The sequence below is a fragment of the Chiloscyllium plagiosum genome, chromosome 17 (genome assembly GCF_004010195.1).
Source record: "Chiloscyllium plagiosum isolate BGI_BamShark_2017 chromosome 17, ASM401019v2, whole genome shotgun sequence".
Classification (NCBI taxonomy): domain Eukaryota; kingdom Metazoa; phylum Chordata; class Chondrichthyes; order Orectolobiformes; family Hemiscylliidae; genus Chiloscyllium; species Chiloscyllium plagiosum.
Window position 1 is genome coordinate 41,815,625 of NC_057726.1, and position 13,008 is coordinate 41,828,632.

Below are 13,008 nucleotides of genomic sequence, written 5' to 3' on the forward strand. Positions count from 1 at the left end.
GCATGACAGGGACAAAGTGAGGACACTAAATGCTGGAAATCAAAGTCGAGAATGTGGTGCTGAAAAAGCACAACAGGTCAGGCAGCATCCGAGGAGCAGGATGTTTCGGGCAAGAGTCCTTCATCAGGAATGAGGCTTGTGAACTAAGGGAGTATAGACATAAATGGAAGGGGAGTGGGGCTGGGGGGAAAGTAGCTGAGGGTGCGATTGGTAGATGGAGCTGAGGGTAATGGTGATAGGTCAGAGAGGAGGGTGGAGCGGATAGGTGGGAAGGAAGATGGACATGTAGGACAGGTCATGAGGGCAATGCTGAGTTGGAAGGTTGGAACTAGGATAAGGTGGGGAGAGGGGAAATGAGGAAACTAGTGAAGCCCACATTGATGCTGTGTAGTTGGAGGGTCCCAAGGCGGAAGATAAGGCGTTCTTCCTCCTGGCGTCAGGTGGTTAGGGTGTGGCGTTGGCGATGTGTAGCCTTAAGATGTCTTAGAATCATAGAATCCCTACAGTGTGAATCAGGCTATTTGGCCCATCAAGTCCACATGATCCTTCTGGGTGTGGAGTAATCCACCTAGCTTGCACATGTCTGGAAACGATGGGCAGTTTAGCATGGCCAATCCATCTAATCTGCACATCTTTGGACTGTTGGAGGAAACCAGAGCACGTCAAGGGAACCCACACAGACAGTCACCCAAGGGTGGAATCATTCCCGCATCCCTGGCACTGTGAGGTAGCAGTGCTAACCACTGAGCCACTGTGCTGCCCAGTATGTCTTAAAATGATAATAGTGGAGTTGTGCTTCAGGTGACAGTACCACAGTAAGGAAATTATCAGACTTTTTTGTGCTATCTTGAAAGATGACCTGCAACTGACCTGAAAATGCCACACTGCTTTATTGTGGCGATGATGGTCACCATTATCCTGATTTATTTTAAACGAGTCATTTCAGTCTGGCACTGGTGACATATGCAACATCCCCCAGAGCAACATCCCCCAGAGGCCTGGTAAGGTAACCAGGAAAATGAAACTATTTATCATCAAACTTCCAGCATGTCCCTCCTAACTGTACTGTGGTTGCAGTGAACAGCAGCTGTTCAAGAAGACAGATCATAATCAAATTAACTTCTAACAGCGCAATTAAGGACAGGCAATATCAACTACTAATAATAAATAGTAATACTACTAACCTACCAATACCCAAATCCAACAAATGAATAAAGATAATGTTCTGACTTTCATCTTTCAGGGTACATCAGTCTCCGATTTGGGAAACTGAAGAATCTGGACCATTGTTCCTTAGTAGACGCTGGCTAAAATCTGTCTTCAAATCAGTCAAGGTTTGCTAAAGCAAGTTAGAATTGGCCTGACTGCTCTCACTACTTTGAACCTGGTCCTGACATAAAAGTTGAAGGAATGTCAGACCATTTCTATTTTGTTCATTGCCAGCATGGTACTGATGCTGTCTACTTGCTCATGGAGATGCTGAAGTTCCTAAAGCTGCAGTGAGCTACTGAACTACAGATCTGTTAACTTGGCATCAGTAATCTGGGAAACACTAGGATCTATCACAAAGAACGTGAGTACTGGATATGTAGAAAATAATTGTCTGATTGAATAATTGTCTGATTGGATTATTCCCAGGGTGACAGGCTATGACTAGTGGGGTACAATAAGGATCTGCACTTTGGCCCCAGCTGTTCACAACCTATATTTGTGATTTTGGTGTGGGGGCCAGTAGTAATGTCTTCAAGTTTGTAGATGACACACATTTTGGTAAGAATGTTAGTTGTGAAGAGAATGCAAAGAGGTTTCAAGAGGATTTAGACAGGGTGAGTGAGTGTGTAAGCGCATTGCAAATGGAATATAATCATAAATTTAAGAAACAAAAACAGAAATTCTGCAGACCTCAGCAGATCTGGCAGCATCTGCAGAGAGAAAGCAATGTTAACTCATTTCCAAAACATTTCCAAGCCTTTAGAACAAAAGGATTTGAGCACAGGAGAAAATAACATTTGCTTCACTTGTATAAAATCTGGTGAATAGCATCCTGGACTGTTGTGGGATGTTCTGGTCCCCTTGAAGTTTTGTGAAAGGGAAATCCTGTTTAACCAATTTATTAGAATTATTTGAAGGAATAACATGTGCTGTGGATAAAGGGGAGCCTGTTGCTGTATTATATTTGAACTTCCAGAAGGTGCTTGAAAAGGTGCCAGATAGGAAATTATTGGGCAAGGTGAAGGAACCAAAGGACATGACTTCAGAAGAAAAGGGAAGCTATTAGGACTGAGATGCAGAGGAATTTCTTCCCTCAGAGAACCATGGATCTTTGGAATTCTCCAACACAGAGAGCTGTGGAAGCTTATTCATTAAGTCAGTTTAAATCAGAGATTATTAGATTTCTCAGTATTAATTACATCAAGGGATATGGGGGGTAGCATGAAAATTTTGCATTGAAATAGATTATTGGCCATGATGTACATTGTGGAGCTCAAGGGGCTCTATTCCTGCTTGTATATTCTTATATCCATACAACAACATGTTACATTTCATTAAACTAGTACACAAAAACATTCACGTAATACTTCAAAGTTTTTAACTAAAAGGGTAGGATTTTATATTTCAAGAATTAACTTGCATAATATATGTAAAACCTGGCAGACTGCAACAGATCACTAAGTTTCTTCCTGCATTGATCCACCATCTCTTCTTTGTGATCAGTGTCAGATGCAATAACCCTGATGCTGATTGGTAGATTGGGGGGCCATGAATCCTTTCCTCTAACAGATGCACAGGTGTCCATGCTGATGGAGATGAGTTGGCAGCGGCATCCAGGATTGGGATGACATTGAAAGAAAAGAAAACATGACAGCAATTTGGCATGGCAGCTACAATGGAAGAGGGAGAATGTTAAGGAGGATGATTTGAAGAGTAACCGTTATGTTGGTAAGACTTCTGTGGTAATGTTAAATACTGTACTACAGTTTGTGAGGAAGGGAAAGTCTGTGATGCCGTGGCTATCGTGGGGGAGGGTAGTGTGTAGAATGGCTGGGAGGTGAGGAACCCACAGATCTGAAAACAGTGTTATCTCCACAAGCACAATGGACAACATCAGGCCCATCATGGTGGTAACAACACTTTCTCCATAGTTACTAGTTTTAATATGCTAGGACACATCCCGACAGATCCAGTGTACTTGTCAGCCTTCAGCCCCATTCATTTCCACCATACTTTTTCTCTAATAATAGTTATTGTAATTATTTCCTCTCCTCTGTTTGTCTTTTGATTATTTAGTTATTTTTGTAATGCTATTAGTGTGTTCTGTGAAGACTGATGTGAAGTATTTATTCAACTCTTTTGCCCAGTTTGCCATGATTATTTCTACAGCTTCATTCTCTTAGGGACCTACATTCACTTTCTTTAAAAATATTTGAAAACAGTCTTGCTGTTCAACTTAATATTCCATGCAAGTTCACCCTAAGTTTATTTTCTCTTCATTTTTTGGTTGTCTGTTGTTGGTTTTTAAAACTTACCCAATCCTCTTAGCTTATTACTGTTCTTTACCACATATCCTTTTTTTTTCAATCTGATGCTATCCTTAACTTTGTTGGTTAGTTTATCCTATTCCTACAATCCCACTTTTTCACAAGGACATATTTTTTGTGAGCTATGAACTTTTTTTCAAACATCTCCCATTGTTACTCAATCATCTTTTCTGCTAAACTCCTTTACTAGTCAATTCCAGCCAGTTCTGTCCTCATTCCTTTGTAATTATCCTTCTTTGGATTTAGCAATGTTGTTCCTGACACAAGTTTCTCCCTCTCAAAATGAATACTAAATTCTATCATTTTATGGTCAATGATTTTTTGGGGACATTTCAGTTTAAGATAGTTTAACTAAACCTTATTAAATCTCGAAACTCTTCCCCCTTCTACTGAGTTTGAAGCTCATTCCACAGTCGTAGTTATTTAATTTGTCAGGATTTATGAAACAAAAAAACAGGATTTATGAAACTAGAAGCTCTGTGATAAATAGTCTCATTTACCTAGTAAATGCAGATCCTTGTGGCAGTCTTAAAAATGTTGGTGGATGCCACAAGTACCATAGAGTCATAGAGATGTACAGCAAGGAAACAAAGCCTCCAGTCCAACTTGTCCATGCTGACCAGATATTCTAACCTAATCTAGTCCCATTTGCCAGCACTTGGCCCATATCCATCTCAACCCTTCCTATTCATATACCCATCCAAATGCCTTTTGAATGTTATAATTGTACCAGCCTCCACCACTTTGTCTGGCAGCTCATTCCATACATGTACCACCTTTGTTGGCCCTTAGATCCCTTCTAAATTTTTCCCCTCTTTCCTAAACCTATGCCCTCTAGTTCTGGACTCCCCCTCCCTCGGGAAAAGACCTTGTCTATTTACCCTATCCATGCCCCTCATGATTTTGTAAACCTCTATAAGGTCACCCCTCAGCCTCTGACGTTCCAGGGAAAACAGCCCCAGCCTATTAAGCCTCTCCCTATAGCTCAAATCCTCCAACCTTGGCAACATCCTTGTAAATCTTTTCTGAACTCTTTCAAGTTTCATAACATCCTTCCAATAGGCAGGAGACCAGAATTGCACAAAATATTCCAAAAATGGCCTAATCAATGTCCTGTACAGCTGCAACATGACCTCCCAACTCCTATACTCAATGTTATGTCCAATAAAGGAAAGCATACCAAATGCCTTCTTCACTTCCTATCTACCTGTGACTCTACTTTCAAGAAACTATCCACACTGAAATGACTCCCATGCAAAAAAAGATTAACACTGGTGACTTTTGTTGGCACTGTTAATGTACTGTCGCTTTTTGAGGTTGATTTCATTTCATCCTTAACCTTATTGGAAACGTCTGATCACTTCCTTGCTATAACATTGTCTCCTGACACACAGCCCCTCCAACATCATTTCAGGGGACATCCTCTGTCTGTACATTCTCTGGGGTGGGTAGTTCATCTTCTTGGTCAGCAAGTAGATGTGTTGCCTGACAGCTTTCTGCTTATCCCAGTGCCTAAGTGGAGCCTTTAACATGAGTTGCACAGTTCCAGTAAAGTGATCTGTGATTTCAAGGTGTCGAGGGTAACAGTGTTTTGTGTTCAAAGTCTTATTCTACAATAGATTCTTGAATACCTGTTAAAGGGATAGCTTACACCAGCTTACAAGTGGCTCCTTAATGTGATTTATGAAATACTGTATTTATATGAAAGATTTTAATAAGTCAGGTTATGTAAGTAGACCTTTTATAATGATAGTAACATGCTACTCTTATATCACAGTTAAAACACTTCCAAAGATTAATGTTGTATAAATAGTCTAAAACATGAATGCATCATGTTGCATAAACAAAGCTCTTTTAAAAGGCTTCTTAGCAATCAAATTGCATCAAAAATGCAAATTAATTCACATTTCCACTCTTTTAAACATTCTTCAGAGTTACAAACAATTGGAATATCTCACAATCTTCAACTAGTTTTCATTCACAATTGTTAATTCTCTCGTAAAGTGTTTTGTGATAGGCCATAAATGCAAATATCTAAGCAGGTTCCTTTAAGTATTTCTTAATATCCAGGCATTGAGCTCAAGTCTAGGAATTTATGAGCTTGACAATGAGAGCCTTGTTTCCAACAGTGGAAGGAATAGGAGGAGGTGGGTACTGCAGATGCTGGAGATTAGAGTCAAAATTAGAGTGGTGCTGGAAAAGCACAGCAGGGCAGGCAGCATCCGAGGAGCAGGAAAATTGATGTTTCGGGCAAAAGCCCTTCATCAGTACCTTGAAGAAGTTCTCCTCCTCTCTCTACAAGTGGAAGAAATAGCACAGCTAAAAAATACAATTGGAATTTTTGAATTCTTGTGAATCCTTTGCATTTCTCTCTATATTGCAATATTAGCTGGGTCCCAGTGATAACTACTGACTATCCCATTTGTCTGCTGATCTTCAGCTCCAAAGATCGAGGCCAGTAGTTCAGCTGAAGCTGTACTAGGTTCACTATCACCTGTTCATGCTTGTACTCTACACTGTTGTTTACAGGGAGTAGAATCCAATATACCTCATGATCTGCTTTCTCAATTTGCCATTTCAGTGATTTTTGTGCATATAGCAGCAGGTCCGTCTGCTCCTGCACCACCTTTAGATATTGTATCCCTTATTTTCTGATGCATCTCCTCCCTAACTGTATCAGTTTAAACTACTCTGCATTAAATTTAATTATGAAAGCGTCTGCTCAATATACAAGCCAGACAATATTCTCTTGATCTTTCTCAGTTCACCATGCTTCCAAACTTGAAGTCAAATTTTACACACTTTTGAAGGTGGAAATTGAACCCGAAGCTTCCTGGCTCAGAGATAGGGACATTACCACTGCACAACCACCCCCTTATAGATATTTTTAATCAATGCATTCAGACATGTTATGGTGCACAACCCTGGAGTAGGTGGAACTTGAACCTGGATTTCCTGCCTCAGAGATAAGGATGCTACCGTAGCATCACAACAGCTTGCCAACTATTCGCAACTACTCTACATCTTATCACTCAATCAATTTTATATCCAGGCTGCTAGGGCCTCTTTTATTCTATAGGCTTTAATTTTGCCAAATACTCTTATGTGTATAAATCATACTGCATTCCTCTTTGTCACCAATCACATTTGGCATTATACAATGCAATCTTTTTTTTGAGAATCAGGTAACAACTTGGACAGAAAATGCTGACATAACACTACTGAACAATTTCTATTTGCTTGGGTTTTTTAAAAAATTCCCCATTACCCAGGATTGTCATGTAATCACAACTGGCCTCCACAGCTGAGGGCTCATGTGCATCAATCTTTGAGGGCAGCAGGGCACTTGGGAATCAGTAACAAAGTACGTGGGGTCCAGTCTTTCATAAATTGAGTAAAAAAAGGAAATTTATGCTAAATCTTTGCAAAACACTGGTTAAGTCACTGCATCAATGAGGGTCACCACATATTGAAAAGGATGACCAACCGCTGACAGATTTATCAGAATACCCTGGGGATTCTTTCGAGGGCGAAAGAATTTCGCAAGAAGGTGAGATTGGAGACTTTAGAGTTGTTGTCCGTTGAAAGAAACGGAGGGAAGATTTGTTAGAGGTATATAAGATTATGACAGGTTTGGCCAATAACTGGCACAATTAGATGATGACAAGGATTTGGAATGAAATGATTTAAGGTATTGCATAAGAGTTTGGAGCTATGAGCAATATCAGGCTATTGGAAGGGGGAAGATAATCAATCATTTATGGTTAACTGAAATTGGACAGGCAATTTTGATGGCTTTAAGGATAAAATAAGGGACTGCAACTCACTGGCATGGTCTGCAGCGTCTGCATGGACTCAATGGACCAAATTCTGTACTGCGATGACTTCAACTGACCATTTTTATCACTATGTTTTTTACTGTGTATAAACTTTCAGATTTCTAAGTTCCAGTCCTAAATAAAGGTAGTTGTTTAGCCTGCAAAGTAATCCAGACTTGGAGCATCTGCAAATGTTACTAATGTTTAACACTGGATCTTGAGATCTCAGGATCTTGTTGTCTATTTACTATCAAATAACCAAGTTTTGTTAACTATACATAACACAATGATCAACTCTGCATTTCTGTTGATTACAAATCCCACAAAAGTCAATGTTGATAAAAAGCAAAACTAATTTTATCTATAATTACACTGTACTGTGTAAAGCTAGGGAAAAATCAATGGTTACCAACATCCGGTGCACATTTTCTGAAAGATGGTTTTTGTTTTATCTTCAACAATAGAAAGGGAGGGGGAGTGGCATTTTTGATAAGGTATAGCATTGCAGCTGAACTGAGGGAGGATATTCCCGGAAAAAACATCGAGGTAGTTATTTGGGTGGAACTGAGAAATTAGAAAGGGATGATCACCTTATTGGGATTGTATTATAGACCCCCTAATAGTCAGAGGGAAATTGAGAAACAAATTTGTAAGGAGATCTCAACTATCTGGAAGAATAATAGGATGGTTATGGTAGGGGATTTTAACTTTCCAAACATAGATTGGGACTGCCATAGTGTTTAGGGTTTGGATGGAGAGGAATTTGTTAAGTGTACGCATGAAAACTTTCTGATCCAGTATGTGAATGTACCTACTAGAGAAGGTGCAAAACTTGACCTACTCTTGGGAAATAAGGCAGGGCAGGTGACTGAGATGTCAGTGGGGGAGCACGTTGGGGCCAGCAACCATAATTCTATTAGATTTAAAATAGTGATGGAAAAAGGATAGACGAGATCTAAAAGTTGAAGTTTTAAATTGGAGAAAGGTCAATTTTGACAGTATTAGGCAAGAACTTTTAAAAGCTGATTGGGGGTAGATGTTCGCAGGTAAAGGGACAGCTGGAAAATGGGAAGCCTTCAGAAATAACGAGTCCAAAGAAAGTATATTCCTATTAGGGTGAAAGGAAAGGCTGGTAGGTACAGGGAATACTGGATGATTAAAGAAATTGAGGGTTTGGTTAAGAAAAAGAAGGAAGCATATGTCAGGTATAGGCAGGATAGATTGAGTAAATCCTTAGAAGAGTATAAAGGCAGTAGGAGTATACTTAAGAGGGAAATCAGGAGGGCAGAAAGGGGACATGAGATAGCTTTGGCAAATAGAGTTTAGGAGAATCCAAAGAGTTTTTACAAATACATTAAGGACAAAAGGGTAACTAGGGAAAGTATAGGGCACCTCAAAGATCAACAAGGCGGTCTTTGTGTGGAGCCAAAGAAAATGGGGGAGATACCAAACAAGTATTTTCCATCACTATTTACTGTGGAAAAAGACATAGAAGATATAGAATGTTGGGAAATAGATGGTGACATCTTGAAAAATGTCCGTATTACAGAGGAGGAAGTACTGGATGTCTTGAAACACATAAAAGTGGATAAATCCCCAGCACCTGATCAGGTGTACCCTAGAACTCTGTGGGAAGCCAGGAAAGTGATTGCTGGGCCTCTTGCTGGGATATTTGTATCATTGATAATCACAGGGGAGGTGCTGGAAGACTGGAGGTTGGCTAACGTGGTGCCACTGTTTAAGAAAGGTGGTAAGGATAAGCCAGGGAACTAAAGACCAGTGAGCCTGACAGGGGTGGTGGGCAAGTTGTTGGACAGAGTCCTGAGGGACATGTATTTGGAAAGGCAAGGACTGACTAGGGATAGTCAACCTGGCTTTGTGCGTGGAAATCATGTCTCACAAACTTGATTGAGTTTTTTGAAGAAGTAACAAAGGGGATTTACGAGGGCAAAGCGGTAGATGTGATCTATATGGACTTCAGTAAGGCGTTCGACAAGGTTCCCCATGGGAGACTGGTTAGCAAGTTTAGATCTCTCGGAATACAGGGAGAACTAGCCATTTGGATACAGAATTGGCTCAAAGGTAGAAGACAGAGGGTGGTGGTGGAGGAATGTTTTTCAGACCGGAGGCTTGTGACCAGTGGAGTGCCACAAGGATCAGTGCAGGTCCACTACTTTTCATCATTTATATAAATGATTTGAATGTGAGCATAAGAGGTATAGTTAGTAAGTTGGCAGATGACACCAAAATTGGTGGTGTAGTGCAGTGAAGGAGGTTACCTCAGATTACAATGGGATCTTGATCAGATGGGCCAATGTGTTAAGAAGTGGCAGATGGAGTTTATTTCAAATAAATGCGAGCTGCTGCATTTTGGGAAAGCAAATCTTAGCAGGACTTATACACTTAATGGTAAGGTCCTAGGGAATGTTGCTGAACAAAGACACCTTGGAGTGCAGGTTCATAGCTCCTTGAAAGTGGAGTCTCAGGTAGATAGGATAGTGAAGGCGGCGTTTGGTATGCTTTCCTTTAATCGGTCAGAGCATTGAGTACAGGGGTTGGGAGATCATGTTGCAGCTATACAGGACATTGGTTAGACGACCGTTGGAATATTGTGTGCAATGCTGGATTACTTCCTATTGGAAAGATGTTGTGAAACTTGAAAGGGTTCAGAAAAGATTTACAAGGATGTTGCCAGGGTTGGAGGATTTGAGCTATAGCGAGAGGCTGAACAGGCTGGGGCTATTTTCCCTGGAGCGTCAGAGGCTGAGGGGACCTTACAGAGGTTTCCAAAATTACGAGGGGCATGGATGGGGTAAATAGTTAAAGTCTTTTCCCTGGGGCCGGAGAGTCCAGAACTAGAGGGCATAGGTTTAGGGTGAGAGGGGAAAGATATAAAAGAGACCGAAGGGGCAACTTTTTCACGCAGAGAGTGGTATGTATATGGAATGAGCTGCCAGAGAAAGTGGTGGAGTCTGGTACAATTGCAACATTTTAAAGGCATCTGGATGGATATACGAATAGGAAGGGTTTGAGGGATTTGAGCCAGGGATTGAGTTGGGATATCTGTCGGCATGGACAAGTTGGACTGAAGGGTCCATTTCCATGCTGTACATCCCTATGACTCTGACAACGTTGATTTGTTGATTTTGCAACAACCTATAAATTGCTTAACTTGGAAATGGAATGATCAGGTAAACATTAATTCATTGATTTATATTCCACTCATATCAGAAGGCCCATGATTCATGATTCACAACTGAGGAAGAAACCAAAGCATGGAAATATGAGCATGGTGTATTCCAGTAAAAGTTATAATCAAAAGTAGAAGCTGGACTCAAAGTGTTGGCGAAAAGTCCACATTTATCACTGTCAGGAATAGTTGGCATTTCCCCCTCCCCCCAAAACAATTAACATTAATGTCTTGCCCATAAGTCTATGCTTCAGTTGTTTAACCACTTCAGTTATTCTGATTCTAAGCTAATTTTGCATGCATCGTAGAGCATTGGAAAATACTAGTCTATCACAAAAGGATAGTGGCAGGTTTAATAAGTCAGCTCACAAATGTCTCTAGAAAACAGAGCATAATATGGTACAATTTAGCATTTGGTGGGGGTGGGGGGTCACACTTGAATTGGAAACGACTATACTAAACCTAATTGCATGGGAATGAGGGCAGAGTTGGCTGAAGGAAGTTGAACAGAAAAGATGGTTGATGCACAATTGCAAATGCTTAAAAAAATGATTCACATCAAAGATATACCCTCTGATTAAGCAGGATTCCAGGACAGTGATGAGCCAACCATGGTTGACCAGAGAAAAGAACAGCAAGGACAGCAACAAATTCAAAAGATATACATTTATTTACTAAAGTTTACTTGCAAAATGGGAGGATTGGGAAAGTATTTGGAGCTGAAAGATGATCAAAAGGATGAGGGGAAAAATAAGGGCAAATGAGCAGACAACATAAAAACAGACAGTAAGAGCTTCTTTGAATATATAAAAAGGAAAACCGCTTGACCCCAATAGGTTGCATCCTTGGGAATAGCTACAGGAACAATGGATGGAATAGAATAATCTTCCAAGAATCCTTAGATTCTGGAAAAGTCAAACATAACATCTGTATTCAAACAGGAAGAAAGACTAAAAGCAGTATCTAGCTGAACATTGGGAAATTGAGTCATAGAGATGTACAATACAGAAACACATCCATGCTGACCAGTTATTCTAAGTTCATCTAGTCCCATTTGCCAACATTTGGCCCATATCCCTCTAAACCCTTCCTATTCATGTATACATTCAGATGTCTTTTAAATGTTGGAATTGTACCAGCCTCCCCCACTTCCAGCAGTTCATTCCAAACCTGCACCACCCACCGCATGAAAAATTGCCCCCGAGGTCCCTTTTAAAAATTTCCCCTCTCACCTTATACCCATGTTTTTTCGACTTCCCTACCTTGGGAAAATTTTCTATAAAGGTCACCCCTCAGCCTCTGACACGCCAGCAAACAGTCCCAGCCTATTCAACCTATCCCTGCAGCTCAAACCCTCCAAAACATCATTATAAATCTTTTCTGAACCCTTTCAAGTTTCACAAATCTTTCCAATTGTAGGAGACCTTCCCAATAGCAGCAGCATTACAGAAGTGGCCCAACCAACATCCTGTACAGGTGCAACATAACTACCCAACTTTTATATTCCATACAGAAAGCAATAAAGGAAAGCGTACCAAATGCCTTCACCACCCTGTCTATCTGCAATGGCACGTTCAAGGAACTATGAAACAATATGCACCCCAGTGTCTTTGTTCAGCAACACTCCCAGAACCTTTTCATTACATGTATAAGTCCAGTCCAGATTTGCCCTACCAAAATGCAGCATCTCACATTTACCTAGATTGAACTACTCATGGATTCATGAATAGAAAATCATGCCTCACAAATTTATTAGAGTTGAGGAGCTAACAAGATAGATAAAGGGCAAGGTAACATATTTGAATTTTCTAATGCATTTGTTAAGGTACCACACTCAAGGCTACATAATAAGAGCCTATGGTATCAGGATAGTATATTAGCATGGATAGAAGATAAGCTAACAAACAGAAAACATTTGGGATAAAGGGAGCTTTTTAAGATGGCAACTGTAAGTAGTGGAGTGCCACGTATGTTTCAGTACTGAGGCCAAAATTATTCACAAAATATATTGACTGCTACAAGAGAATGTAATCTGATCAGGTTTGTGTATGACAAAAGTGGGAAAGCAATTGGTAAGGATGACACGTCACCAGTGATACATACAGGCCGAGAGTGGGCCAAAAGCCTTGGCAGAAGAATATGGGAAAATGCGAAGATATGTAATTTGGCAGACATAACGGAACTGATTTAAATGGGGAAAGGTTGCAGAAAATTGCAGCAGACCAACTTAGTGAATCAAATCTGTTAACCTCAAAAAGCTAGCATACAAATTCAGAAAGTGAAAGGGAAAGCAAATTAAACTTTGGCTTTTACTTCAAAGGGAGTAGAATATACAAATAGGAAGGTTTTGCTAAAACTATAGAAGACACAAGTGAGGACACAGTGGATTTCTCAACAGTTTTGGTCTCATCAAAAGATAGATATACTAACATTGGAGGCAGTCCAGCTGAGGTTCACTATG